This window comes from Grammomys surdaster, unplaced genomic scaffold (assembly GCF_004785775.1).
Source record: "Grammomys surdaster isolate TR1022 unplaced genomic scaffold, NIH_TR_1.0 229, whole genome shotgun sequence".
Classification (NCBI taxonomy): domain Eukaryota; kingdom Metazoa; phylum Chordata; class Mammalia; order Rodentia; family Muridae; genus Grammomys; species Grammomys surdaster.
Genome location: NW_021604674.1, coordinates 4,434,555 through 4,440,226, shown reverse-complemented (window position 1 = coordinate 4,440,226; position 5,672 = coordinate 4,434,555). Strand labels below are relative to the sequence as shown.

The following is a 5,672-nucleotide window of genomic DNA, read 5'->3' as shown; positions in this document are numbered from 1 at the left end:
ATTGCGGACTTACTTTGCAGTGACCCTGAAAATTGCCTTAAATAGAAGATAGGAATTTCCAGTATCTTTAACAGATAGAAAGTCAGAGATGTCATTTTTTCTTTGTATGTATTGTGATGAAGAAAACAAGACCATCTTGGGACATTATTTTAATCTGTCACTGATTACCTTATGAACAAAGAAGACAATGGATCAGTTTGTGAAGGTGTATATATGGGATCCCAGAACTCAGGTGGTAGTGTCAGACAGACACACCTGTCCTAAGACATCAACTATTCCCTCAAGGAAAGGGCTTTAGAGGGGAAATCCATTTAGATGGGAATGAAGCATATCTGGAACTTGGGTGGCACAGAAACAAATCCATTGGCAACTGGGGTAGCATGAAGGTCTTTCGGATCAACTGGAGACTTCAAGTTAAAGTTCTGTAAAATGGTGGTCAGGAACAAAAATAATTCTGTTCGAGCCAGACCCTCTCCCACACAAATTCGTTTTCCTGCAAATAAAAAAAACTCACATTGTAATTAACTCCTTGTGCATGACTAGGACAAGAACTGCCTATGTCATTCTTTGATATGGATGAATGGATGTCATTTGGGTGATAAATGTAAAAATGATGGATATTTTTTCTCCATGTCTGATACTAGAAAACACAGTATTAAAATAGTTGTATACAAAGCTTAAGAGGGTAAAATAGCAGCACTGAACACTGGACTTCCCATTCACCCGATGAAAACAAAGGACCACTTATCTAACTGCTCAGGTGAGTAGCCCTGGTAAAGCCTGGGATTTAACAGAGCACAAAAGAAGAGCAGATGTACTCCAGAGAATATGAAGAATACAGCAGAAGAGGCAGAATACCACTGCTTTGGAAACAAACACCAGGATAAAGTGAAAGACTACCATCAAAGAGGGGAAAGGAAGAAGAGGAAGTGTGGCAACATGGACAAAAGGTCCACCAAAACAAAAAAAAAAAAGTTTAAATAAGCAGAAAACCATAACCCTTCCCAACCAGGGAGCTTTAAAGAAAACCTTCACATATCTCTTAGCAAATGCTCAGAGTACTATAGCCAGCAGCCATCTTGAGAATAGTCAGAAATTGTAAAAATTAAACTACTCTGAGGACTGGAAAACCTGACATCATTGCAAACTGAGTCACCACGAATGGACAGTCCACAGCTATAACTGGGCAGGCAGTGGTCACCAGAGACAGTTACTTAGATAAGAATCTGGAAGATGTACTGAATACAAAATGTTCTCCATTGGCTCATGTATTTCATTAAATATAGTCCATAGTTGGCAATGCTGTTTTATAATGTGGTGGAAACTTTAGTAGGTGAAACCTTAGGATAGAAACTCAGTCACTGAAGATGTCTTGAAGGTTTATAGTCTCTCTAGCTTCCAGCCTGCTGTCTATTTCATGTTCAGCCAAGATGTGAGGTGAATCTTTCCAGCCACCCCAGAGTCACATATTGCCAGTCCCTTATAGAAAACCATAACTGATCAGAATGCAAAGAGCAATTGAGCATTGAGTACCTAGCCCCTGCAGAAACATCCACAACACAACACCTGCAGCTAAGGCTCAGGGAGCATTATAGAAGAGGGGGTGGAAATATTGTAAAATTCAAAAGACCAGGAAATAAGTTTGTTTACCTGTTGAGAAAGGGATGAAATAGTCACTTTTCTTAAACTTTCCACTCTCATCCAGAAAGTGATTAGGATCAAACCTCTCTGGGTTGGGGAATTCTTTATCATCATAAAGCACAGAAGTGAGTGATGCTATGACACTGGTACCCTGGAAACAAGAAGAATAGACAAGTCAAGCTATATAAAGGTTATAAAAGTAAGAGTAACAATGTGGATGGCATACTCAGAGCTTATGAGGAAGTCATGTCCAAAGAAGAACAGAGGCATATCTAGACAAACAGATCATGTAACACACGGGGATGGATTGGCAGTAGTCCCGTGACAGTAATCTTGATATAGTGTCCCCCAATAATTCTGTTATATAATTCTGTTATATTATGGGATATTCTGTTATCAACAAGCTTAACACTGTTATGCATCCCCATCCACTTATTTCTTCACCACTATTATTGCATCATGCATACTTGGGATGTGTCTTCAAATGTAAGGTTTTGTACGAAAAATAAGAGGTATCTGCTCATAGCAATGCTGCATGAATAATATCTGATAAAATTAACAACGTATTGTGGAATAATGTGGCCAAAACCAAATTATTCAGAGTTTTCCCTGCCACACAATCTATTTGCCTTAATTTTAAAATATAGATGAGGCCTTTTCAGAGTTAGGACAACTAGGAAAAAAAACTAACCAGATAACAGACTTGGAAATGTCCTGATTTTCTAAGAATTCCAGTGAGGGTCATCAGTTTACTTGAGTATAAACACTGAAACTGCAGAACTGATCAGATGACTCATAAAACTGGGTTAGTCATAAGGTGTCAATAAGCCATACCATATATTTGATTAATTACGAAAAGAGCAGAACTTCTATAATGGAGAGATTTTAATGTCTTTTGTTTTGTTTTGTTTTGTTTTGTTTTGTTTTGTTATTTTGTAACGTTTTTATTGGAATTTTTTCGATCTCATTTTTTATTTGAATGTTGTCTTTATTTACATTTCAATGTTATCCTCTTTCCCGGTCCCTCCCCTCCAAAAACTTCCTATTCCAACTCCCCTCCCACGGTTTCTTTGAAGATGTTCTCCCACCCATCTACCCATTCCCAGCTCCCTGCCCCATCATTCCCCTACACTAGGGCATCAAGCATTCACAAGATAAAGGGCCTCTTCTCCCATTGATGGCCAACAAGAACATCCTTGGCTACATATGCGGCTGGAGCCATGGGTCGCTCCATGTGTACTCTTTGGGTGGTGGTTCAGTCCGTTGGAGCTCTGGGGGGGTCTGGTTGGTTGATATTGTTGTTCTTTCTATAGGATTGTGAGCCCCTTCATCTCCTTGACTCCTTTCTCTAACTGCTCCATTGGGGAAGCCTTGCACAATCCATTGGGTGGCTGAAAGCATCCACCCCGGTAATTGTCAAGCTCTGGTAGAACCTCTCAGGAAATAGCTATATCAGGCTCCTGTTGACATGCACTTCTTCGAATCCACAATACTGTCTGGGTTTGCTAATGTATATAAGAAGGATAACCAGGTAGGTCAGTCTCTAGATGTCCTTTCCATCGGTATCTGCTGCATACTTTGTCTCTGTATTTGCTCTCATGAATATTTTGTTTCAGCTTCTAAGAAGGACTGAAGCACCTACACTTTGGACTTCTTTTTGAGCTTCATGGAGCCTGTGAATTATATCTTGAGTATTCTGAGCTTTTGGGCTAACAGCCACTTATCAGTGATGGCATACCATGTGTGTTCTTTTGTGATTGGGTTACCTCAGTCAGGGTGATATTTTCTAGTTCCATCCATTTGCATAAGAATTTCATAAGTTCATTGCTTTTAATAGCTAACTAGTACTCCATTGTATAAATGTACCATGTTTTCTTTATCCATTCTTCTGGTGAAGAATATCTGGGTACATATCTGGAACATCTTTTGGGGTACAGAGTTTAACAAAGAATTCTCAACTGAGGAATATCGAATGCCCCAGAAGCACCTAAAGAAATGGTCAACATCCTCAGTCATCCAGGAAATGCAAATCAAAACAACCCTGATATTCTACCTCACACCAGTCAGAATAGCTAAGATCAAAATCTCAGGTGACAGTAGATGCTGGCAAGGACTTGGAGAAAGAGGAACACTCCTCCATTGTTGGTGGGATTGAAAGATGGTGCAACCACTTTGGAAATCAGTCTGGTGGTTCCTCAGAAAATTGGACATAGGACCTGAGAACCCAGCTATATTACTCCTGGGCATATACTCAGAAGATTTTCCAACATATAACAAGGACACATGCACCATTATGTTCATAGCAGCCTTATTTATAATAGCCAGAAGCTGGAAAGAACACAGATATTCTTCAACAGAGAAATGGATAAAGAAAACGTGGTACATTTATGCAATGGAGGACTACTCAGCTAATACAAACAATGAATTTATGAAATTCTTAGGCAAATGGATGGAACTAGAAAATATCATCCTGAGTGAGACAACCCAATCACAAAAGAACACACATGGTATGCCATTACTGACAAGTGGGTATTAGCCCAAAAGCTCAGAATACCCAAGATACAATTCACAGGCTACATGAAGCTCAAGAAGAAGGAATACCAAAGTGTGGATATTTTGGTCCTTCTTAGAAGGGTGAACAAAATATCCATGGTATGAGATACAGAGGCAAAGTGTGGAGCAGAGACTGAAGAAAAGGCCATCCAAAGACTGTCCTACCTGGGGATCCATCCCATGTACAGTCACCAAACCCAGACTCTATTTGGATGCCAGAAATTTCTTGCTGACAAGAGCCTGATATAGCTGTCTCTTAAGAGGCTCTGACAGAACCTGACAAATACAGAAGCATATGCTCACCGCCTATAACAGGACTCAGCATGGAGTCCCCCATGGTGGAGTTAGAGAAAGGATTGAAGTATCTGAAGGGGTTTGCAGCTACATAGAAGGAACAACAATATGAACCAATCAGACCTCCCAGAGATCCCAGGAACTAATCTACCAACCAAAGTGTATACATGGAGCATCCCATGGCTCCAACCACATATATAGCAGAGGTGGCCTTTTCAGACATCAATGGGAGACGCCCTTTGTCCTGTGGAAGCTTGATGCTCCAGTGTAGGGGAATGCCAGGACACAGAAGCAAGAATGGGTTGATAGGTGGAGGAACCCCCTCATAGAAGCAAGGTGAGGGAGGATAGGATAAGGGGGTTTTGGAGGGGAAACCAGGAATGAGTATAACATTTGAAATGTAAATAAAGAAAATAGATAATAAAAAATTCAAAAAAACATAAGATTTCTAGTATAGTCTGATTTTGAATATACTATCTTCGGTTTGGTTGCCTTAATTTCCTAAACTCCCTGAAGGTTTTTTTTTTTTTATAATTTCTCTTTAACATTGGTAATCTGAAATTGCAAGGGTTAATATCTTGGGCCAATGATCTAATTTCACTCACTCATTCGAGATTAAGTGTATTAAGGCACAGTGTAGAAGAAGGAAGCTTACCTTGGGAATGAGATAACCTCTGAATTTCATGTCACAGGTCACTGCATGGGGAAGGCTGGTGGGAAGGAGGTCAATGTATCTCTGGATCTCATGCAACACAGCATCAGTGTAAGGCATGTGATTTCTGTCTTGCATGCAGGGGCTCCTGTGTCTACCAATCACATGGTCAATCTCTTCCTGAACTTTGGCTGTTTCAGCATAGTGATAAATGACAGAAATGGAAAGAAATGGCACACTGCTCACAACTCAGGTTTACTTGTAGCAAGCTTAAGATGCCTAGAAATATTTTATGAAAGTATAATATATGCTAATTAAGTGACAGTTGCTATGATACAAAAACTAACATCCTATATATTAGCTGTCACAATATATAGTCCTTGTATATAAATTAGCATACTTAAAAAATCAATATTGTTGCTGTCTGAAAGAACTGCAGGTATGGAAAAGGAGATGAGCCTGAGGAAAAGAAGTTCCAGCAACAGGCCCAAAGTGGGATCAAGCTCAAAGGAAGGCCCCAAAGCCTGACACT

At 39.9% G+C, this 5,672-nt stretch overlaps 1 pseudogene; it reads right to left on the bottom strand.

Annotated features, from left to right (window-relative positions):
• Window positions 1-263: 263 nt before the first annotated feature.
• LOC114626148 overlaps window positions 264-5,672 on the bottom strand; it is a 30,000-nt pseudogene continuing 24,591 nt past the window's right edge.